This window comes from Cherax quadricarinatus, chromosome 94, assembly GCF_038502225.1.
Source record: "Cherax quadricarinatus isolate ZL_2023a chromosome 94, ASM3850222v1, whole genome shotgun sequence".
Taxonomy (NCBI): Eukaryota; Metazoa; Arthropoda; class Malacostraca; order Decapoda; family Parastacidae; genus Cherax; species Cherax quadricarinatus.
The window spans coordinates 7076883-7103146 of NC_091385.1; the positions used below are offsets into that span (position 1 = coordinate 7076883).

The 26264-nt window shown below is 44.3% G+C and overlaps 1 protein-coding gene across 1 annotated transcript in view; it reads left to right on the forward strand.

Annotated features, from left to right (window-relative positions):
* Nucleotides 1-26264, forward strand: part of Mulk (acylglycerol kinase-like protein Mulk) — a 1060681-nt gene that overhangs the window by 604202 nt on the left and 430215 nt on the right. Inside the window, exon 3 of the mRNA XM_070104743.1 lies at nt 21273-21363. The gene's annotated coding sequence lies outside the window, so the exon portion shown is untranslated. The remainder of the gene's footprint in view (nt 1-21272; nt 21364-26264) is intronic.

Sequence of the window (26264 nt, forward strand, 5' to 3'; positions counted from 1 at the left end):
AGATAACAGTACATAACAGTAAGCCACCCACATCCCTCCTGTGTTGAAGATAACAGTACATAACAGTAAGACCACCCACATCCCTCCTGTGTTGAAGATAACAGTACATAACAGTAAGCCACCCACATCCCTCCTGTGTTGAAGATAACAGTACATAACAGTAAGACCACCCACATCCCTCCTGTGTTGAAGATAACAGTACATAACAGTAAGCCACCCACATCCCTCCTGTGTTGAAGATAACAGTACATAACAGTAAGCCACCCACATCCCTCCTGTGTTGAAGATAACAGTACATAACAGTAAGGCCACCCACATCCCTCCTGTGTTGAAGATAACAGTACATAACAGTAAGCCACCCACATCTCTCCTGTGTTGAAGATAACAGTACATAACAGTAAGCCACCCACATCCCTCCTGTGTTGAAGATAACAGTACATAACAGTAAGCCACCCACATCCCTCCTGTGTTGAAGATAACAGTACATAACAGTAAGCCACCCACATCCCTCCTGTGTTGAAGATAACAGTACATAACAGTAAGACCACCCACATCCCTCCTGTGTTGAAGATAACAGTACATAACAGTAAGCCACCCACATCCCTCCTGTGTTGAAGATAACAGTACATAACAGTAAGCCACCCACATCCCTCCTGTGTTGAAGATAACAGTACATAACAGTAAGACCACCCACATCCCTCCTGTGTTGAAGATAACAGTACATAACAGTAAGACCACCCACATCCCTCCTGTGTTGAAGATAACAGTACATAACAGTAAGCCACCCACATCCCTCCTGTGTTGAAGATAACAGTACATAACAGTAAGCCACCCACATCCCTCCTGTGTTGAAGATAACAGTACATAACAGTAAGACCACCCACATCCCTCCTGTGTTGAAGATAACAGTACATAACAGTAAGACCACCCACATCCCTCCTGTGTTGAAGATAACAGTACATAACAGTAAGCCACCCACATCCCTCCTGTGTTGAAGATAACAGTACATAACAGTAAGCCACCCACATCTCTCCTGTGTTGAAGATAACAGTACATAACAGTAAGCCACCCACATCCCTCCTGTGTTGAAGATAACAGTACATAACAGTAAGCCACCCACATCCCTCCTGTGTTGAAGATAACAGTACATAACAGTAAGCCACCCACATCCCTCCTGTGTTGAAGATAACAGTACATAACAGTAAGACCACCCACATCCCTCCTGTGTTGAAGATAACAGTACATAACAGTAAGCCACCCACATCCCTCCTGTGTTGAAGATAACAGTACATAACAGTAAGCCACCCACATCCCTCCTGTGTTGAAGATAACAGTACATAACAGTAAGACCACCCACATCCCTCCTGTGTTGAAGATAACAGTACATAACAGTAAGACCACCCACATCCCTCCTGTGTTGAAGATAACAGTACATAACAGTAAGCCACCCACATCCCTCCTGTGTTGAAGATAACAGTACATAACAGTAAGCCACCCACATCTCTCCTGTGTTGAAGATAACAGTACATAACAGTAAGCCACCCACATCCCTCCTGTGTTGAAGATAACAGTACATAACAGTAAGCCACCCACATCCCTCCTGTGTTGAAGATAACAGTACATAACAGTAAGACCACCCACATCCCTCCTGTGTTGAAGATAACAGTACATAACAGTAAGCCACCCACATCCCTCCTGTGTTGAAGATAACAGTACATAACAGTAAGCCACCCACATCCCTCCTGTGTTGAAGATAACAGTACATAACAGTAAGACCACCCACATCCCTCCTGTGTTGAAGATAACAGTACATAACAGTAAGACCACCCACATCCCTCCTGTGTTGAAGATAACAGTACATAACAGTAAGCCACCCACATCCCTCCTGTGTTGAAGATAACAGTACATAACAGTAAGCCACCCACATCTCTCCTGTGTTGAAGATAACAGTACATAACAGTAAGCCACCCACATCCCTCCTGTGTTGAAGATAACAGTGCATAACAGTAAGCCACCCACATCCCTCCTGTGTTGAAGATAACAGTACATAACAGTAAGACCACCCACATCCCTCCTGTGTTGAAGATAACAGTACATAACAGTAAGACCACCCACATCCCTCCTGTGTTGAAGATAACAGTACATAACAGTAAGCCACCCACATCCCTCCTGTGTTGAAGATAACAGTACATAACAGTAAGCCACCCACATCCCTCCTGTGTTGAAGATAACAGTACATAACAGTAAGACCACCCACATCCCTCCTGTGTTGAAGATAACAGTACATAACAGTAAGACCACCCACATCCCTCCTGTGTTGAAGATAACAGTACATAACAGTAAGCCACCCACATCCCTCCTGTGTTGAAGATAACAGTACATAACAGTAAGCCACCCACATCCCTCCTGTGTTGAAGATAACAGTACATAACAGTAAGCCACCCACATCCCTCCTGTGTTGAAGATAACAGTACATAACAGTAAGCCACCCACATCCCTCCTGTGTTGAAGATAACAGTACATAACAGTAAGACCACCCACATCCCTCCTGTGTTGAAGATAACAGTACATAACAGTAAGACCACCCACATCCCTCCTGTGTTGAAGATAACAGTACATAACAGTAAGCCACCCACATCCCTCCTGTGTTGAAGATAACAGTACATAACAGTAAGACCACCCACATCTCTCCTGTGTTGAAGATAACAGTACATAACAGTAAGCCACCCACATCTCTCCTGTGTTGAAGATAACAGTACATAACAGTAAGACCACCCACATCTCTCCTATGTTGGAGATAACAGCACATAACAGTAAGACCACCCACATCTCTCCTATGTTGAAGATAACAGTACATAACAGTAAGCCACCCACATCTCTCCTGTGTTGAAGATAACAGTACATAACAGTAAGACCACCCACATCTCTCCTATGTTGAAGATAACAGTACATAACAGTAAGCCACCCACACCCCTCCTGTGTTGGAGATAACAGTACATAACAGTAAGACCACCCACATCCCTCCTGTGTTGGAGATAACAGCACATAACAGTAAGACCACCCACATCCCTCCTGTGTTGGAGATAACAGCACATAACAGTAAGACCACCCACATCCCTCCTGTGTTGGAGATAACAGCACATAACAGTAAGGCCACCCACACCCCTCCTGTGTTGGAGATAACAGTACATAACAGTAAGGCCACCCACACCCCTCCTGTGTTGGAGATAACAGTACATAACAGTAAGACCACCCACATCCCTCCTATGCTGAAGGCTCTGCTGAAATGACAGATCTATCCAGGATGGGTCCAGGCGAGAGATGAGACGTCTTGCTCTGTTCTCTACTCTGTCAAGCAGTCGCAGATGAGAGGGGGGGGCAGGCAAACCAAGAAAGTGGAGCATACACTCACTATCTCTCTCTCTCTCTCTCTCTCTCTCTCTCTCTCTCTCTCTCTCTCTCTCTGTTCCTCTCATTCTCCATTCCCTTTCTGGGTGTCAGAATCCCATTGTTTTCTCCCCTTTCTACCATTCCTTACATTCCACTTCACTACCTCCCTCTCTCTCTCTCTCTCTCTCTCTCTCTCTCTCTCTCTCTCTCTCTCTCTCTCTCTCTCTCTCTCTCTCTCTCTCTCTCTCCTTGCCAAGTTTTAATCGTTCGCCATCATTTACAACTTCATTAAAAATCCTTCTTTTAAATCCCCATGTATTCTTTCTCTCCCTCGAAGAAGAGTTCCGGATGATCAACTGCTAGTCTCTCTCTCTCTCTCTCTCTCTCTCTCTCTCTCTCTCTCTCTCTCTCTCTCTCTCTCTCTCGCTCAACGATAATATACAAACTTTTTCTTGTCTCTGGCTTCCGTCTTAAATCACTTGTGTTGTCTCTGAACACAAATTTCTACTCAAATTGTTCAATTTCCCGACAAGAAATAAGCCGAAGTTCCTCAGATTCAGTACAAGAGATTCCTGGTATCACCTGATGGGCTTCATAACTTCAGCTGATAACCTACCCATGAAAAATATTTTGTGACTTTTTACGGGAAATTTTGACAGGGAGATAGAGACGTGTAATATGGAGTGAGGTGTAGCAGCTGGAGATAGCGTTAAAGGTGTGCGGGGCCTCTCTAGTGGATGTAGGTTGGTGGCCCGTCGCTCGGTAGACAACGCTCTCGCCTTGGTTCAATCCACTGTCGGGTAGACACATTGGGCGCGTTTCCTTACACCTGCTGTCCCTGTTCACCTAGTAGTAAGTAGGTACCTGGGTATTAGTGGACTGGTGTGGGTGGCATCCTGGGGGACAGTAGTGAAGTATCACAATAGAAATAACAGTCCCTTGATGATGCACTGCCTTTCTTGGGTTATCCTGGGTTGCTAACACTCCCTACCCTGGGTTATCCTGGGTTGCTAACACTCCCTACCCTGGGTTATCCTGGGTTGCTAACACTCCCTACCCTGGGTTATCCTGGGTTGCTAACACTCCCTACCCTGGGTTATCCTGGGTTGCTAACCCTGCGTGAAACTGAACTCTTCTCAAGGCTGAGGGACTGACCACCTCAAATATTTTCTCCAAGGTTGATGAACGGAGGACTGAAGAAGCGAAACCTCTCAACAAAAAGGATACCCAGCTCTTGCCTTAATCTTCAACCTGTCTATATTTTATGCCATTTTCCACAATTAATGTAAGTGTATATACGTTGTTAGGTAAGACACATATGCAACAGTTAGGTATCTTTATTACGAAACGTTTCGCCTACACAGTAGGCTTCTTCAGTCGAGTACAGAAAAGTTGATAGAAGCAGAAGAGACTTGAAGACGATGTAATCAGTCCATCATCCTTAAAGTTTTGAGGTGGTCAGTCCCTCAGTCTGGAGAAGAGCATTATTCTCGGTGTATATACACCGAGAAATATACTTTTCTCTGTGGTATAAACCTCGGTAATAAATACCGACAAGTTGGTTTGGAAAGACACGTAAGCAAACACTATGACATATTTATTAGAAAACGTTTCGGTCCTGGAACCTTGATCACTTCTAACATACAGGAGTCACGTGATTTCATCGTCTACCCGTCCTCATCATAGGCAGAGGTTGTTTTTGATAAGGACCTGCCTCGCATGGGCCAGTAGGGCTTCTACAGTGTTCCTCCATTCTTATGTTCTTATGACATTCCTCAGGTCACGTGCTTCACACCTCACTCTCCGCCTATATAAGAACATAAGAACATAAGAAAGGAGGAACACTGCAGCAGGCCTGTTGGCCCATACTAGGCAGGTCCTTTACAATTCATCCCACTAACAAACATTTGACCAACCCAATTTTCAATGCTACCCAAGAAATAAGCTCTGATGTGCAAGTCCCACTCAAATCCAACCCCTCCCACTCATGTACTTATCCAACCTAAATTTGAAACTACCCAAGGTCCTAGCCTCAATAACCCAACTAGGTAGACTGTTCCACTCATCAACTACCCTATTTCCAAACCAATACTTTCCTATGTCCTTTCTAAATCTAAACTTATCTAATTTAAATCCATTACTGCGGGTTCTCTCTTGGAGAGATATCCTCAAGACCTTGTTAATATCCCCTTTATTAATACCTATCTTCCACTTATACACTTCGATCAGGTCTCCCCTCATTCTTCGTCTAACAAGTGAATGTAACTTAAGAGTCTTCAATCTTTCTTCATAAGGAAGATTTCTAATGCTATGTATTAATTTAGTCATCCTACGCTGAATGTTTTCTAACGAATTTATGTCCATTCTGTAATATGGAGACCAGAATTGAGCTGCATAATCTAGGTGAGGCCTTACTAATGATGTATAAAGCTGCAGTATGACCTCTGGACTTCTGTTGCTTACACTTCTTGATATAAATCCCAGTAATCTATTTGCCTTATTACGTACGCTTAGGCATTGCTGTCTTGATTTAAGGTTGCTGCTTACCATAATCCCCAAGTCCTTTTCGCAATCTGTATGGTTAAGTTCTACATTATTTAACTTATAAGTGCTAGGGTTATGGACACTCCCGAGCTTCAGAACCTTGCATTTATCTACATTGAACTGCATCTGCCACTTTTCTGACCAAGAGTAGAGTTTGTCTAAATCCTCCTGAAGTTCCCTAACATCTACGTTTGAATCAATTATCCTACCTATCTTCGTGTCATCGGCGAATTTGCTCATATCACTAGTAATTCCTTCATCAAGATCATTGATATATATTATAAACAACAACGGGCCCAAGACTGATCCCTGTGGAACGCCACTTGTTACTGATCCCCACTCGGATTTAACCCCATTTATGGACACTCTTTGCTTCCTGTCTGTGAGCCATGATTCGATCCACGAGAGCACCCTTCCCCCAATGCCATGAGCTGCTACTTTCTTCAACAGTCTTTGGTGAGGAACTCTATCAAATGCCTTACTAAAATCTAAGTAAATAATATCAAATTCTTTATCGTGGTCAACAGCCTCAAAAGCTTTACTGAAGAAAGTTAATAAATTAGTTAGACAGGACCGGCCTCTTGTGAATCCATGCTGAGTATCTTTAATCAAGCTATGCTTATCGAGATGGCTTCTTATAATCTCAGCTATAATTGACTCTAGTAATTTGCCTACAATTGAGGTCAGGCTTATTGGGCGGTAATTTGACGGTAACGACTTGTCCCCTGTTTTAAAAATAGGAATTACATTAGCCATCTTCCACATATCAGACACTGCACCTGTTTGAAGAGATAAAGTAAAAATATTAGTTAATGGTTCACAGACTTCCATTTTGCATTCCTTAAGAACCCTTGAAAAAACCTCATCAGGACCCGGTGACTTATTTTGCTTCAGTCGGTCTATCTGCTTCACAACCATTTCACTAGTGACTGTGATGTTACATAATTTATCTTCTTCTGATCCACTATAAAAATTAATTACCGGAATATTATTAGTGTCTTCCTGTGTAAAAACCGAGAGAAAATAATTATTTAAAATCGAGCACATTTCATTCTCTTTGTCAGTAAGATGCCCATAGTTATTTTTAAGGGGACCTATCTTATCTCTGACTTTTGTTCTATATACCTGGAAAAAACATTTTGGGTTAGTTTTAGAATCCCTAGCAACTTTAATTTCATAGTCCCTTTTAGCTTTTCTTATCCCCTTTTTAATGTCCCTCTTAATGTCAATATACTGATTCATAAGATGACCCTCGCCTCTTTTGATACGCCTATAAATTCCTTTCTTATGCCCTAGTAGATATTTCAGCCTATTATTCATCCATTTTGGGTCATTTCTATTTGATCTAATTTCTTTATAAGGGATAAACGTTCTTTGAGCAGCATGTATTGTGTTCAGAAAACTGTCATATTGATAGCTCTCTTCGTTACCCCAGTCAACAGATGATAAGTGTTCTCTAAGCCCATCGTAATCTGCTAAGCGAAAATCTGGGACTGTTACTGAGTTATCCCTACTATCATACTTCCATTCAATTCTAAATGTAATTGATTTGTGGTCGCTAGCACCCAGTTCCTCTGAAACTTCTAAATTATTAACAAGGGATTCATTGTTTGCCAGAACTAAGTCAAGCAGGTTATTTCCCCTTGTAGGTTCTGTCACAAACTGCTTCAAAAAACAATCCTGAACTACTTCTAAGAAATCGTATGATTCTAAATTCCCAGTCAAGAAATTCCAATCAATATGACTAAAGTTAAAGTCTCCTAGAATTACTACATTATCGTGCCTTGTGGCCCTAACAATTTCCTCCCATAGTAGTCTCCCTTGGTCCCTATCTAAATTTGGGGGACGGTATATCACACCTAAAATTAATTTTTCATGCCCCTCTGAAAATTCTATCCAAACAGACTCTGTATGTGTTACTTCAGACTTAATACCCGTTTTTATGCAACAGTTCAAGCGATCTCGGACATACAATGCCACCCCACCCCCCTTCCCGATACTTCTATCTACTTGGAACAATTTAAAACCCTGAATGTGACATTCTGCAGGCATGTCCCGACTTTTTGAGTTAAACCACGTCTCAGTAATGGCAAATACATCTATGTTACCTGCACTAGCAACTAGTCTCAACTCGTCCATCTTATTCCTAGCACTGCGACTATTTGTGTAATATATACTTAAGGACCCTCCACTCTCTTTACCCTTCCTGCTCCTTTCTGTTATTCCACTAAACTTATTACTGTCCTTGTCAATTAGTGCCACTGGCTTTCCAATATCCTCCTCATTTTGCCTATTACTAGTTCTCCTAGTACTCATGTTACTACCCTGCGACTTCACAGTTTTCCCGCCAAAACCCATACCACTAATTATTCCTAGTTTAAAGACCTAACAGCTCCCTCCACTGCGTTGGCCAGTGCTCCCACCCCACACCTAGATAAGTGAACCCCATCCCTGGCATACATGTCATTTCTGCCATAGAAGAGGTCCCAGTTGTCAATGAATGTTACCGCATTTTCCTTACAGTACTTGTCAAGGTCCCAGGACCGAAACGTTTTCTAATAAATATGTTATAGTGTTTGCTTACGTGTCTTTCTAAACCAACATTTCTCTGTGTATATACCCTTAATTGTCCAGTTATTGTACTGTTTCGAACGAATCAAAGATTCGGCAGTTTGAAGCCTCGGTACGAGACAGCTGTGTTGACAACGATATAAAATACCGACAAATTTAAGATTAAGACACAGAAATAATGGATTTAAGTTGGATTAATTCAGATTTAGAAAGGACATAGGTAAGTACTGGTTTTCTAACAGAGTTGTAGATGCGTGGAACAAACTTCCGAGTAGGGTGGTCGAGGCTAGGACCTTGGGTAGCTTTAAGAAGAGACTGGATAAATATACGAGTGGGAGGGAACATTAAAATGGTATAAAATACCGACAGGTAAGACACATATGCAACAGTTAGGTATCTTTATTTTGAAACGTTTCGCCTACACAGTAGGCTTCTTCAGTCGAGTACAGAAAAGTTGATAGAAGCAGAAGATACTTGAAGACGATGTAATCAGTCCATCACCCTTGAGTGGGAAGGGCTGGGGTTTGATTTGTGTTATTGGATACGGGAGTAAATTCTTGGGTAGCTTTTGGGTAGAGGTCGTTTTGATAAGGACCTGCTTTCTATGGGCCAGTAGGCCTTCTGCAGTGTTCCTCTATTCTTATGTTCTTATGATATAATCAGTCCCTCATCTAAGCTGACGAAGCAAAGGCGTCAGCGGCTGTAAATAAGAACATAAGAACGTAAGAATGGAGGAACACTGCAGAAGGCCTACTGGCCCATACAAAGCAGGTCAATAATATCACAGATATAAATATCAAAAATCAATCTCGTTTATCATTCACGTTAACAATCAGGCAGATTTAACAACTGGGATTAACAATAGGAAGCTTGTAGGTTAACATTTCAATCCAGGAAAATAGTTTTAAATCCTCTGGGAAGTCCCTTTAGGTGGAGTTGAGCACATTTACTCAGGCAGCACTCAGTTGAGTGCAGCTTAGTGTGGTACTCAGATGCCTGTGATAGTGGTGAATATTTTATGAGTGCAATGTGGATTATAATTGCATAAACGGAATAGTTACAATGGTAACTATGCTGTCTTACGTTAAGGTGAAAATCATATTGCCGACAAGATGGAGGATTGTTGACAAGTATTTTTATAGATGTATATACCGAGAAGTGTATTGTTCCATTGTCTGGAATAATACCGAAAAGTGTGTTTATCAGTGTATATACATTGGAAGTTGACTTTGGTACCTGTTATAGGTATTGAAGTATTCTTGACTGGTAGTGTACAGGTACCAAGGTACCATGCAGTCTTAATGACCCTGGTGTAGTGACTGGTGGTGTACAGGTGACATGCAGTCTTAATGACCCTGGTGTAGTGACTGGTGATGTATAGGTGACATGCAGTCTTAATGACCCTCGTGTAGTGACTGGTGGTGTATAGGTGACATGCAGTCTTAATGACCCTCGTGTAGTGACTGGTGGTGTACAAGTGACATGCAGTCTTAATGACCCTCGTGTAGTGACTGTTGGTGTATAGGTGACATGCAGTCTTAATGACCCTCGTGTAGTGACTGGTGGTGTACAGGTGACATGCAGTCTTAATGACCCTCGTGTAGTGACTGGTGATGTATAGGTGACATGCAGTCTTAATGACCCTCGTGTAGTGACTGGTGATGTATAGGTGACATGCAGTCTTAATGACCCTCGTGTAGTGACTGGTGGTGTATAGGTGACATGCAGTCTTAATGACCCTCGTGTAGTGACTGGTGGTGTACAGGTGACATGCAGTCTTAATGACCCTCGTGTAGTGACTGGTGGTGTACAGGTGACATGCAGTCTTAATGACCCTCGTGTAGTGACTGGTGATGTATAGGTGACATGCAGTCTTAATGACCCTCGTGTAGTGACTGGGGTGTACAGGTGACATGCAGTCTTAATGACCCTGGTGTAGTGACTGGTGGTGTACAGGTGACATGCAGTCTTAATGACCCTGGTGTAGTGACTGGTGGTGTACAGGTGACATGCTGTCTTAATGACCCTGGTGTAGTGACTGGTGGTGTACAGGTGACATGCAGTCTTAATGACCCTCGTGTAGTGACTGGTGGTGTACAGGTGACATGCAGTCTTAATGACCCTCGTGTAGTGACTGGTGGTGTACAGGTGACATGCAGTCTTAATGACCCTGGTGTAGTGACTGGTGGTGTACAGGTGACATGCAGTCTTAATGACCCTGGTGTAGTGACTGGTGGTGTACAGGTGACATGCAGTCTTAATGACCCTCGTGTAGTGACTGGTGGTGTATAGGTGACATGCAGTCTTAATGACCCTCGTGTAGTGACTGGTGGTGTACAGGTGACATGCAGTCTTAATGACCCTCGTGTAGTGACTGGTGATGTATAGGTGACATGCAGTCTTAATGACCCTCGTGTAGTGACTGGTGGTGTACAGGTGACATGCAGTCTTAATGACCCTGGTGTAGTGACTGGTGGTGTACAGGTGACATGCAGTCTTAATGACCCTGGTGTAGTGACTGGTGGTGTACAGGTGACATGCAGTCTTAATGACCCTCGTGTAGTGACTGGTGGTGTATAGGTGACATGCAGTCTTAATGACCCTCGTGTAGTGACTGGTGGTGTACAGGTGACATGCAGTCTTAATGACCCTCGTGTAGTGACTGGTGGTGTACAGGTGACATGCAGTCTTAATGACCCTGGTATAGTGACTGGTGGTGTACAGGTGACATGCAGTCTTAATGACCCTGGTGTAGTGACTGGTGGTGTACAGGTGACATGCAGTCTTAATGACCCTCGTGTAGTGACTGGTGGTGTATAGGTGACATGCAGTCTTAATGACCCTCGTGTAGTGACTGGTGGTGTACAGGTGACATGCAGTCTTAATGACCCTCGTGTAGTGACTGGTGGTGTACAGGTGACATGCAGTCTTAATGACCCTGGTGTAGTGACTGGTGGTGTACAGGTGACATGCAGTCTTAATGACCCTGGTGTAGTGACTGGTGGTGTACAGGTGACATGCAGTCTTAATGACCCTCGTGTAGTGACTGGTGATGTATAGGTGACATGCAGTCTTAATGACCCTCGTGTAGTGACTGGTGGTGTACAGGTGACATGCAGTCTTAATGACCCTCGTGTAGTGACTGGTGGTGTACAGGTGACATGCAGTCTTAATGACCCTGGTGTAGTGACTGGTGATGTACAGGTGACATGCAGTCTTAATGACCCTCGTGTAGTGACTGGTGGTGTACAGGTGACATGCAGTCTTAATGACCCTGGTGTAGTGACTGGTGGTGTACAGGTGACATGCAGTCTTAATGACCCTGGTGTAGTGACTGGTGGTGTACAGGTGACATGCTGTCTTAATGACCCTCGTGTAGTGACTGGTGGTGTACAGGTGACATGCAGTCTTAATGACCCTGGTGTAGTGACTGGTGGTGTACAGGTGACATGCAGTCTTAATGACCCTGGTGTAGTGACTGGTGGTGTACAGGTGACATGCAGTCTTAATGACCCTGGTGTAGTGACTGGTGGTGTACAGGTGACATGCAGTCTTAATGACCCTGGTGTAGTGACTGGTGGTGTACAGGTGACATGCAGTCTTAATGACCCTGGTGTAGTGACTGGTGGTGTACAGGTGACATGCTGTCTTAATGACCCTGGTGTAGTGACTGGTGGTGTACAGGTGACATGCAGTCTTAATGACCCTGGTGTAGTGACTGGTGGTGTACAGGTGACATGCTGTCTTAATGACCCTGGTGTAGTGACTGGTGTACAGGTGACATGCAGTCTTAATGACCCTGGTGTAGTGACTGGTGTACAGGTGACATGCAGTCTTAATGACCCTGGTGTAGTGACTGGTGTACAGGTGACATGCAGTCTTAATGACCCTGGTGTAGTGACTGGTGTACAGGTGACATGCAGTCTTAATGACCCTGGTGTAGTGACTGGTGTACAGGTGACATGCAGTCTTAATGACCCTGGTGTAGTGACTGGGGGTGTACAGGTGACATGCAGTCTTAATGACCCTGGTGTAGTGACTGGTGGTGTACAGGTGACATGCAGTCTTAATGACCCTGGTGTAGTGACTGGTGGTGTACAGGTGACATGCAGTCTTAATGACCCTGGTGTAGTGACTGGTGGTGTACAGGTGACATGCAGTCTTAATGACCCTGGTGTAGTGACTGGTGGTGTACAGGTGACATGCAGTCTTAATGACCCTGGTGTAGTGACTGGTGGTGTACAGGTGACATGCAGTCTTAATGACCCTGGTGTAGTGACTGGTGGTGTACAGGTGACATGCAGTCTTAATGACCCTCGTGTAGTGACTGGTGGTGTACAGGTGACATGCAGTCTTAATGACCCTGGTGTAGTGGCTGGTGGTGTACAGGTGACATGCAGTCTTAATGATCCTCGTGTAGTGACTGGTGGTGTACAGGTGACATGCAGTCTTAATGACCCTGGTGTAGTGACTGGTGGTGTACAGGTGACATGCAGTCTTAATGACCCTGGTGTAGTGACTGGTGGTGTACAGGTGACATACAGTCTTAATGATCCTCGTGTAGTGACTGGTGGTGTACAGGTGACATGCAGTCTTAATGACCCTGGTGTAGTGACTGGTGGTGTACAGGTGACATGCAGTCTTAATGACCCTCGTGTAGTGACTGGTGGTGTACAGGTGACAGGCAGTCTTAATGACCCTTGTGTAGTGACTGGTGGTGTACAGGTGACATGCAGTCTTAATGACCCTCGTGTAGTGACTGGTGGTGTACAGGTGACATGCAGTCTTAATGACCCTGGTGTAGTGACTGGTGGTGTACAGGTGACATGCTGTCTTAATGACCCTCGTGTAGTGACTGGTGGTGTACAGGTGACATGCAGTCTTAATGACCCTGGTGTAGTAATGACCCTGGTGTAGTAATGACCCTGGTGTAGTGACTGGTGGTGTACAGGTGACGTGCAGTCTTAATGACCCTCGTGTAGTGACTGGTGGTGTACAGGTGACATGCTGTCTTAATGACCCTGGTGTAGTGACTGGTGGTGTACAGGTGACATGCAGTCTTAATGACCCTGGTGTAGTGACTGGTGGTGTACAGGTGACATACAGTCTTAATGACCCTCGTGTAGTGACTGGTGGTGTACAGGTGACATGCAGTCTTAATGACCCTGGTGTAGTGACTGGTGGTGTACAGGTGACGTGCAGTCTTAATGACCCTCGTGTAGTGACTGGTGGTGTACAGGTGACATGCAGTCTTAATGACCCTGGTGTAGTGACTGGTGGTGTACAGGTGACGTGCAGTCTTAATGACCCACGTGTAGTGACTGGTGGTGTACAGGTGACATGCAGTCTTAATGACCCTGGTGTAGTGACTGGTGGTGTACAGGTGACGTGCAGTCTTAATGACCCTGGTGTAGTGACTGGTGGTGTACAGGTGACATTCAGTCTTAATGACCCTGGTGTAGTGACTGGTGGTGTACAGGTGACATGCAGTCTTAATGACCCTGGTGTAGTGACTGGTGGTGTACAGGTGACGTGCAGTCTTAATGACCCTGGTGTAGTGACTGGTGGTGTACAGGTGACATGCAGTCTTAATGACCCTGGTGTAGTGACTGGTGGTGTACAGGTGACATGCAGTCTTAATGACCCTCGTGTAGTGACTGGTGGTGTACAGGTGACATGCAGTCTTAATGACCCTCGTGTAGTGACTGGTGGTGTACAGGTGACATGCAGTCTTAATGACCCTGGTGTAGTGACTGGTGGTGTACAGGTGACATGCAGTCTTAATGACCCTCGTGTAGTGACTGGTGGTGTACAGGTGACATGCAGTCTTAATGACCCTGGTGTAGTGACTGGTGGTGTACAGGTGACATGCAGTCTTAATGACCCTGGTGTAGTGACTGGTGGTGTACAGGTGACATGCAGTCTTAATGACCCTGGTGTAGTGACTGGTGGTGTACAGGTGACATGCAGTCTTAATGACCCTCGTGTAGTGACTGGTGGTGTACAGGTGACATGCAGTCTTAATGACCCTGGTGTAGTGACTGGTGGTGTACAGGTGACATGCAGTCTTAATGACCCTGGTGTAGTGACTGGTGGTGTACAGGTGACATGCAGTCTTAATGACCCTGGTGTAGTGACTGGTGGTGTACAGGTGACATGCAGTCTTAATGACCCTGGTGTAGTGACTGGTGGTGTACAGGTGACATGCAGTCTTAATGACCCTGGTGTAGTGACTGGTGGTGTACAGGTGACATGCAGTCTTAATGACCCTGGTGTAGTGACTGGTGGTGTACAGGTGACATGCTGTCTTAATGACCCTGGTGTAGTGACTGGTGGTGTACAGGTGACATGCAGTCTTAATGACCCTGGTGTAGTGACTGGTGGTGTACAGGTGACATGCAGTCTTAATGACCCTGGTGTAGTGACTGGTGGTGTACAGGTGACATGCAGTCTTAATGACCCTGGTGTAGTGACTGGTGGTGTACAGGTGACATGCTGTCTTAATGACCCTGGTGTAGTGACTGGTGGTGTACAGGTGACATGCAGTCTTAATGACCCTGGTGTAGTGACTGGTGGTGTACAGGTGACATGCAGTCTTAATGACCCTGGTGTAGTGACTGGTGGTGTACAGGTGACATGCAGTCTTAATGACCCTGGTGTAGTGACTGGTGGTGTACAGGTGACATGCTGTCTTAATGACCCTGGTGTAGTGACTGGTGGTGTACAGGTGACATGCAGTCTTAATGACCCTGGTGTAGTGACTGGTGGTGTACAGGTGACATGCTGTCTTAATGACCCTGGTGTAGTGACTGGTGGTGTACAGGTGACATGCAGTCTTAATGACCCTGGTGTAGTGACTGGTGGTGTACAGGTGACATGCAGTCTTAATGACCCTGGTGTAGTGACTGGTGGTGTACAGGTGACATGCAGTCTTAATGACCCTGGTGTAGTGACTGGTGGTGTACAGGTGACATGCAGTCTTAATGACCCTCGTGTAGTGACTGGTGGTGTACAGGTGACATGCAGTCTTAATGACCCTGGTGTAGTGACTGGTGGTGTACAGGTGACATGCAGTCTTAATGACCCTCGTGTAGTGACTGGTGGTGTACAGGTGACATGCAGTCTTAATGACCCTCGTGTAGTGACTGGTGGTGTACAGGTGACATGCAGTCTTAATGACCCTCGTGTAGTGACTGGTGGTGTACAGGTGACATGCAGTCTTAATGACCCTGGTGTAGTGACTGGTGGTGTACAGGTGACATGCAGTCTTAATGACCCTGGTGTAGGGACTGGTGGTGTACAGGTGACATGCAGTCTTAATGACCCTCGTGTAGTGACTGGTGGTGTACAGGTGACATGCAGTCTTAATGACCCTCGTGTAGTGACTGGTGGTGTACAGGTGACATGCAGTCTTAATGACCCTCGTGTAGTGACTGGTGGTGTACAGGTGACATGCAGTCTTAATGACCCTCGTGTAGTGACTGGTGGTGTACAGGTGACATGCAGTCTTAATGACCCTGGTGTAGTGACTGGTGGTGTACAGGTGACATGCAGTCTTAATGACCCTGGTGTAGTGACTGGTGGTGTACAGGTGACATGCAGTCTTAATGACCCTCGTGTAGTGACTGGTGGTGTACAGGTGACATGCAGTCTTAATGACCCTGGTGTAGTGACTGGTGGTGTACAGGTGACATGCAGTCTTAATGACCCTCGTGTAGTGAGTGATGGTGTACATGTGACATGCTGTCTTAATGACCCTCGTGTAGTGACTGGTGGTGTACAGGTGACATGCAGTCTTAATGACCCTCGTGTAGTGACTGGTGGTGTACAGGTGACATGCAGTCTTAATGACCCTGGTGTAGTGACTGGTGGTGTACAGGTGACATGCAGTCTTAATGACCCTCGTGTAGTGACTGGTGGTGTACAGGTGACATGCAGTCTTAATGACCCTGGTGTAGTGACTGGTGGTGTACAGGTGACATGCAGTCTTAATGACCCTGGTGTAGTGACTGGTGGTGTACAGGTGACATGCTGTCTTAATGACCCTGGTGTAGTGACTGGTGGTGTACAGGTGACATGCAGTCTTAATGACCCTGGTGTAGTGACTGGTGGTGTACAGGTGACATGCAGTCTTAATGACCCTGGTGTAGTGACTGGTGGTGTACAGGTGACATGCAGTCTTAATGACCCTGGTGTAGTGACTGGTGGTGTACAGGTGACATGCAGTCTTAATGACCCTGGTGTAGTGACTGGTGGTGTACAGGTGACATGCTGTCTTAATGACCCTCGTGTAGTGACTGGTGGTGTACAGGTGACATGCAGTCTTAATGACCCTGGTGTAGTGACTGGTGGTGTACATGTGACATGCATTCTTAATGACCCTGGTGTAGTGACTGGTGGTGTACAGGTGACATGCAGTCTTAATGACCCTGGTGTAGTGACTGGTGGTGTACAGGTGACATGCAGTCTTAATGACCCTGGTGTAGTGACTGGTGGTGTACAGGTGACATGCAGTCTTAATGACCCTGGTGTAGTGACTGGTGGTGTACAGGTGACATGCAGTCTTAATGACCCTGGTGTAGTGACTGGTGGTGTACAGGTGACATGCAGTCTTAATGACCCTGGTGTAGTGACTGGTGGTGTACAGGTGACATGCAGTCTTAATGACCCTGGTGTAGTGACTGGTGGTGTACAGGTGACATGCAGTCTTAATGACCCTGGTGTAGTGACTGGTGGTGTACAGGTGACATGCAGTCTTAATGACCCTGGTGTAGTGACTGGTGGTGTACAGGTGACATGCAGTCTTAATGACCCTGGTGTAGTGACTGGTGGTGTACAGGTGACATGCAGTCTTAATGACCCTGGTGTAGTGACTGGTGGTGTACAGGTGACATGCAGTCTTAATGACCCTCGTGTAGTGACTGGTGGTGTACAGGTGACATGCAGTCTTAATGACCCTGGTGTAGTGACTGGTGGTGTACAGGTGACATGCAGTCTTAATGACCCTGGTGTAGTGACTGGTGGTGTACAGGTGACATGCAGTCTTAATGACCCTGGTGTAGTGACTGGTGTTGTACAGGTGACATGCAGTCTTAATGACCCTGGTGTAGTGACTGGTGGTGTACAGGTGACATGCAGTCTTAATGACCCTGGTGTAGTGACTGGTGGTGTACAGGTGACATGCAGTCTTAATGACCCTGGTGTAGTGACTGGTGGTGTACAGGTGACATGCAGTCTTAATGACCCTGGTGTAGTGACTGGTGGTGTACAGGTGACATGCAGTCTTAATGACCCTGGTGTAGTGACTGGTGGTGTACAGGTGACATGCAGTCTTAATGACCCTGGTGTAGTGACTGGTGGTGTACAGGTGACATGCAGTCTTAATGACCCTCGTGTAGTGACTGGTGGTGTACAGGTGACATGCTGTCTTAATGACCCTGGTGTAGTGACTGGTGGTGTACAGGTGACATGCAGTCTTAATGACCCTGGTGTAGTGACTGGTGGTGTACAGGTGACATGCAGTCTTAATGACCCTCGTGTAGTGACTGGTGGTGTACAGGTGACATGCTGTCTTAATGACCCTGGTGTAGTGACTGGTGGTGTACAGGTGACATGCAGTCTTAATGACCCTGGTGTAGTGACTGGTGGTGTACAGGTGACATGCAGTCTTAATGACCCTCGTGTAGTTGACAGACTTGAAACACAATTAACCAGGGTAGACGAAATCTGTATAATAGAGAACAGTAACCTATCCCAACACAGATTAATTTGAAATATAGAAAATGTTAGTTGAGGAAGACTTAGAAGCGTTAAGAAACTGACGTATTAGACCAAGACTGATTGTGGTGGTGGGATGAGGTGGTGGTAGCATTATTGGTACTGCTGCTGTTGCTACTGCTATTGTTCCTTCTGCTATTGTTGCTACTTCTATTGTTGCTACTGCTGTTAATGCTACTGCTATTGCTATTACTCTTGCTGCTATTGCTGCTGCTATTGCTATTGCTGTTGCTGCTATTGTTGCTGGTACTGCTGCTGTTGTTGCTGCTACTGCTGCTGTTGTTGCTGGTACTGGTGTTGTGCCTCGAACGCCACTATGTAGGTTCTCTGGCTTGGGAAGTGCCTTGACTCTAGCGAATGGCAGTTAGCTCAGGGAAGTACACTTCTCCCCTCCTTCCCTTGATGGAACTTGTTTCTCTGGCACTCTGACCCCTTATGGGTCAGTGCTTCCCCTCACCTGCTCCTCTCAGCACTCCTCTCAGCACTACTCCCAGCACTTCTCTCAGCACTTCTTTCAGCACTTCTTTCAGCACTTCTCTCAGCACTCCTCTCAGCACTTCTCTCAGCACTTCTCTCAGCACTTCTCTCAGCACTTCTCTCAGCACTCCTCTCAGCACTCCTCTCAGCACTTCTCTCAGCACTTCTCTCACATTCATACCCTCACTTGTAGGTATAATAGTGTAGAGAACAGTTTTGGGACTACGTTTTGCTCAGATTTTTACCAGACGTTTCGCTCTGTGAAGAGCTTTATCAGGTGTAGACTTTATAAAGCTGTGCACAAACACGTAATGCTTATAAAAGCTTACGTCTGTAATATATTTAACATTAGGTTAGGTTAGGTTAGGTAAGGTTAGGTAAGGTTAGGTTAGGTTAGGTTAGGTTAGGTTAGGTAAGGTTAGGTTAGGTTAGGTTAGGTAAGGTTAGGTTAGGTAAGGTTAGGTAAGGTTAGGTTAGGTTAGGTAAGGTTAGGTTAGGTAAGGTTAGGTTAGGTTAGGTTAGGTAAGGTTAGGTTAGGTTAGGTTAGGTAAGGTTAGGTTATGTTAGGTTAGGTTAGGTTAGGTTAGGTAAGGTAAGGTAAGGTTAGGTAAGGTTAGGTTAGGTAAGGTTAGGTTAGGTTAGGTAAGGTTAGGTTAGGTTAGGTTAGGTAAGGTAAGGTTAGGTTAGGTTAGGTAAGGTAAGGTAAGGTTAGGTTAGGTTAGGTTAGGTAAGGTTAGGTAAGGTTAGGTTAGGTAAGGTTTGTCAGGAAACAGGACAAGTGTTTCCAGACGAGAGTCTTCGTCATATGACCCACAGCTGGAGGTTTTGGTCATATGACCGAGGCCTTCTACTGGCTTACCCCTCCATCCCTTTAACAATTATGGTTATAATTCTAACAGTTTTGACATTCTGTTGTTTCTTCATGCATTCACTGACAAACACACACACACACACACACACACACACACACACACACACACACACACACACACACACACACACACACACATATATATATATATATATATATATATGTCGTGCCGAATATATAAAACTGGTCAATTAGCAAGAACTCATTTAAAATTAAGTCCTTTCTAAAATTTTCTCTTATACGTTTAAAGATATATTTTTTTCATTAACGTTAATGTAAAAATTTTAAATTTTGATCCAGAAGAATCTTAGAAAACTTACCTAACCTTATTATAACAAGTGAAATTTATTTTAGCCTAATCCAACTAAATATATTTTAAATAAGTTTACAATAATTTAATATTAAACAAACACAACGAAATATATTTTTTTCGTTAGGTTCAGAATTATTTTTGCGAAATTATTGCATACACAAGTTTTCACTTGTCCTATATGGCAAGATGAACGTTGCTATTTAAGCCAAGATCGCAAATTCTGCCTATTCGGCACGACATATATATATATATAATGAGCTTCAGAACACCGCCACTAGTACTAGTTGGCGCTGTGCACTGTTTACCTCTCCGTGGAAGCATTTCACTCGTGCTTTGCCTACATTTTCTACAGTTATTTTTCCAAATTTCTTATATCTAACCATGGGTCTTAAGAAAGTAAGTGCAAAGGACAGTGCTGAGAAGAAAAACAGGAGGATATCCATGGAATTAAAGTATGAAATCAAGAACAAGCGAGGTGATGATAATTTAAGACACATGTGCAGCTTTTGGGTATCTTTATTGAGGAAACGTTTCGCCACACAGTGGCTTCATCAGTCCATACAAAGGAGAATCTTGAAGAACAGGAGGAGAATGAGGTAATCAGTCCCTCAACCTTGAATCGATGTTGTCAGTCCATCAATCTTGAATAGAATACGGCATACATGCTCCTTCTCAGCACGTATGCCGTATTCTATTCAAGACTGATGGACTGACCACATCGACTCAAGGTTGAGGGACTGATTACCTCATTCTCCTCCTGTTCTTCAAGATTCTCCTTTGTATGGACTGATGAAGCCACTGTGTGGCGAAACGTTTCCTCAATAAAGATACCCAAGAGCTGCACATGTGTCTAAATTATCACCACCTCGCTTGTTCTTGATTTCATACTTTAATTCCATGGATATCCTCCTGTTTTTCTTCTCAGCACTGTCCTTTGCACTTACTTTCTTAAGACCCATGGTTAAATATAAGAAATTTGGAAAAATAACTGTAGAAAATGTAGGCAAAGCAGGAGAGAAATGCTTCCACGGAGGTGTGCGGGTGTGGGTTGAGGGGGAAGCTCGTAACTCGGGTGTTGACTCGTAACTCAGAGCAAAAGATCGACCGAGCGACGGCTCGTATCTCGAAGTTGAGGCTCCATTGTGTGTATATAATACACCGGCCATCTCCCACTAAGGCAGTGTGACCCGAAAAAGAAGAAACAATTTCATTGTTATTCACTCTGTCACTGTCTTGCCAGAGGTGCATCGATATTACACCTCAGTGCTTTTTCAATTTGTAAAAAATCGTAAATTGATGTGTAGAAAATTGAATGTGTTATTTTTACAGGTGGTGTTGACAGGTGTTTGACAAGACCTAAGTGCAAAAGTCAGTGTCGTCTGTACCTGTGTGTCTGCAGTCTGTCTTCCACCGTGATAAGGTCAGTTATTTCCACTGTGAGAGTTCAGTTAGTATAGTTAGATGTTGATATTATTCTTCTGGAAGTTATTAGTCCAGCACATAAATAACCCGCATATAGAAGAGAGGAGCTTACGACGACGTTTCTGTCCGACCTGGACCATTTACAAAGTGTGACTTTGTAAATGGTCCAAGTCGGATCGAAACGTCGTCATAAGCTCCTCTCTTCTGTGTGCGAGTTATTTGTGTATCGTTCCAGTCACGGTATTGTTACTTTTTTGTTGTTTATTAGTCCAGTTTTGATGTATCTTTCAGTATAATCAAAACATCAACATCTGCTCTTCAGGACCGTGGTTCTCAACAGCTCCAAGGCTGAGGGACTGATTACCTTATCTCTTGTGTATAGTTCTACTGTCTTCCAGTAATGTCCTTGAATTTGTGTTGATAAAGCTACTGGATAGCGAAATGTCTACAATCTACTGCATTCATTTTTTGCCTTCCAGGTAAGTGTAACGTCACACGTCATCGCTGGGAAACTTGGCCTGCAAATTGTTAGGTAAGTCTGCTTTACGGTTTGTTATAGAAAGCTGTAAGATAGAGGTCGATGACCTAATCAATGCTAAGCCTCTCATTCACGTGAATGCAGTCGAAGTGAATACTTTCCCACCTCAAGTGGAACGTGGATCGGCAGAGAATTCATGCCTACACGCGGCCTTGTGGCGTTCCAGGCTGATGTGTGCTTTCCGGGTCTACTGGTCCATCTCTTACCTGCTATACTGACTGTACCTTGATCATCACTCAAGCCGGCTTAGCACTGGTTCCCATGACGTGAGGAACTTGTTAAGCTCGGTGAGTATACTCTGGATCACTGTGAGGAGATCTGCCTGTGCCAGGACTTTCTAGTTTGTGCTCCTGACATACTCGCTGTTGTTGCTGCCTTTACGCTGGAGAGAGAAAGGAAACTCATTGTGTCTCTCGCAAGGCTTTCTGTGCTGTTTGGCTTTTAGATGTGGGGATTTTTAGTGAATTGTGGGCTCGATATCTGCAGGTAGAGGGTGACTGATCTCCCAGACCGCCATGGACGGTATCTGACGTTCGCCTCTGTGGGACGTGGATGATATTTGTCAGGCCTAACGATGACCTTGGTTAATTTCCTGCAGAATGGTTTGATAGACCTGTGATTGAGGGTGTTGTTGTGAACGCCTGTGAGTGTTCTTATCGTGCACAACTCAGGGTTTATTACAGAGCTTCCTGCACTCTAACCAGCCCTCTTTATAATAGCATTGTTGATTCTTGGTTCACTGTAAAGTTGCATTCCCAGGGTGCCACTCCAACAGGGTGCTTCCCTGGCGAAGAACTCAGCATATCGGCGTAAATGACGAGGATATTTTCCCTTTTGTCAAGATTTGCCAACACGGCAGTTGACATGAATTATGGATATAGATTACTGGACATAAAAAATATATTCTAAATAGTTTTTTCTTTTTATTTTGATTTATGTTATGGACTTATAAACTAATACCACTTAGAAAACTGATATTAAGAGTGTAAATTTAATAATTGTGACGCGTTAAGTGGAATGGGGGAAATTGTCATTGGGGAAAGGGATAAATTTGTGCTAGGGGGAAAATAGAGGAGATTGATCCCGTCCACAGCAGGATTCGAACCTGCAAATAATTTTGCCTGTTTGCAAATTTTTAAATTATATGTATCATTAACAGAACTGCGGCTTGGCCAGGACTCGATCCTGCGTTCCCTTGCCCAGCCCTGTGTCAACTAGAACAAAATCACTTGTTTCGTGATTTCATTGATATATAGACTGCTGGTGAAGGTTGGTACACCAAACAGGATGAGGCTGAAATTAGTCTCTGAGGGTCCACGACCACGAGTGTCCTTGCATCAGGGATAACACAGTACTGCTGGGCGCCTGGTGTTTAAGGATGGTGGTCCAGTGGATAGAGGGATGCGTACTTTGTTCAGTTCACTCAGGGCTGGGCATGGGAATGCAGGATCGAGTCCTGGCCAAGCCGCAGTTCTCTTAGTGATTCAGAATCACGTTGTTTCGTGATTTCATTGATATATATATATATATATATATATATATATATATATATATATATATATATATATATATATATATATATATCTTGTGGTTTACTGGGATATAATTATCCCGATGCCTTTTTTAGACAGTAGTAATAGAAGCATGATTGTACATGCTATCACCAAAAGTTTAACTGATCACAGACTAGCCTGTACTTGCCAGTCGGGGGGTCGAACCGCCGCCACTCTGCATGCCTACCGATCCACATTTAGATGATGTGAAACCTTCCTTTGCCATCTCCAGGAAGATTAGCACTACATAAAGCCATAAACCCGTATGGGTTGCCCAAACTCCAAGGAATGGAGGCTTGAGCCTCCGTCCGTGTGTGTTGGCTATTCACCGACCGTCCTCTTGGCTAATCAGTCCCCTAAGTCATCTTCAGGTTCCAATCTCCTCTCACTGCCTTACCATTCTCATTCCCTTATTCTCATTCCCTTATCATCAATCCTCATCATCCTCCTCATCACCATCCCTTTGACAAGTATGCTTGTCGTATTCTGAGATTATACACACCAGCGTCTAGCCACCGGGGCTCAGTATTATACACCATTATACATGAACTATACCAGGCAGTAATACCCTTGTTAGTAATCAGGTAACATTAAGAGAGAGTTAGAAACTATATTTTGTGTATAGTTGAGTGCAATATATTATTCAGTTAGGGTAACTGTCATATATAGTGGACCCCCGGTTAACGAACTTTTTTCATTCCAGTAGTATGTTCAGGTGCCAGTACTGACCGAATTTTTTCCCATAAGGAATATTGTGAAGTAGATTAGTCCATTTCAGACCCCCAAACATACACGTACAAACGCACTTACATAAATACACTTACATAATTGGTCGCATTTGGAGGTGATCGTTAAGCGGGGGTCCACTGTATAAATTACTGTATAGACAGCCCCTTATGCAAATTAGTTTATATATGATATTAAAATGCATCAAAATTGTGAAAAAAGTAATGAGTGTTATTGAAATTCTTGTAGCAGCAAAACGTGTGTTTATACTCAAGTACTTGATAGTGTTGAGGGGAGAGTGTGAGGGGAAGTGCTTATTGGTGAGGAAAGGACGAGAGGGGAATTGGTTGTTGGTGGATGGAAGTATTGAGGGGAAGGTAGGTGGTAGTGTTTAAAGCGTTCCTTTGTTCCTTGTTCCATTCTCTCCCTCTTCCTTCCTGTCCACTCTATTGAGCTCTCTTACTAACCTTGACAGTAAAGATCATTGCTTGCCTGGATTTTTCTGTCCTCTTTTGTCAGGCTTCGCTATACTAGGGAAACCCTTCTAGATTTTTTTTTTGTATTTCTGGAGGGTTGTTTCGGAGGTCATCGCCCCCGCGGCGCTGTCCAGGACCAGGCCTCGTCTGGTTTAATATATGTACTAGATAAATACGTAAGTGAAAGGGGTAACAAAGTGGTTCTTGTACCTGAATTAATCGAGAATTGTTCCTTAGGTAGCAATGGTTTGGGCGAATACTTTTGTTTGGGTTTGAGAAAGAACCTGCCTAGTATGGGCCAGTAGACTTGCTGTAGTGTTCCTGCTTATGTTCTTAAAGTTCTTTTCAGATAATAGCCTCGTTGTACACTTCCAAACCCTGTCTATAGTCCCTTTCAGATGATAGCCTCGTTGTACACTTCCAAACCCTGTCTATAGTCCCTTTCAGATGATAGCCTCGTTGTACACTTCCAAACCCTGTCTATAGTCCCTTTCAGATGATAGCCTCGTTGTACACTTCCAAACCCTGTCTATAGTCCCTTTCAGATGATAGCCTCGTTGTACACTTCCAAACCCTGTCTGTAGTCCCTTTCAGATGATAGCCTCGTTGTACACTTCCAAACCCTGTCTGTAGTCCCTTTCAGATGATAGCCTCGTTGTACACTTCCAAACCCTGTCTGTAGTCCCTTTCAGATGATAGCCTCGTTGTACTGTCTTCCCCATGTACTGTCATCAGTTACTATTAACTCAGCATAGTTTTGTTGACAATGGTATTAAATGCCAACAAGTTGAAGATTAAGACACATGTACAACAGTTGGTTATCTTTATTGATGAGACGTTTCGCCCACACAGTAGACTTTTTCAGTCACATACAGAGGAAGAAAGTGATGCAATCAATCAACCTTGCAGGTAGACTGTTTACACCATCCTTATTTCAGTACCACACCTGCTGTCTCTATCTGACTGAAGAAACCTGCTGTGTAGGCGAAACGTTTCGTCAGTCAAGATACTCATCTGTTGTACATGTGTCTTAATCTTCAAAGTCGTAGCTTAAATGTATCACCCGTGTAAACATTAAAACTAGCTAATACCGACTGGCTGGTAAGACACATGTTGTCACATGTGTACACATGTGTACACATGTGTCCTGTATGGCCTGTCTTCCCGACGACTGTATACCAGGTATACTTGTGTGGGTATATAGTGGGTTTATTTAGGTACAGGTTGTGTAACCAGGAATGAGTGATATTTAATCAGTAACAGTGCGACTAATAAAGTTGGTAGAATTACCGACAATATGTAAAGTAAAAGGACACAAGTGCAACTAATGTGACATTTATTGTGGCAACGTTTCGCTCTCCAGGAGCTTTATCAAGCCAAATGGCTTGATAAAGCTCCTGGAGAGCGAAACGTTGCCACAATAAATGTCACATTAGTTGCACTTGTGTCCTTTTACTTTAAACAGTGCGACTAGCCGGGGGATCGAACCCGTGTTGTTTTAGCCCGCCTCAAGGGGAGCTAAAATTCACGACGCTTTAACCCACTGGAACAGGTATACATAAACACAGTAATTTTACATAGTAATATGTGTAGAAATATGTGCTTA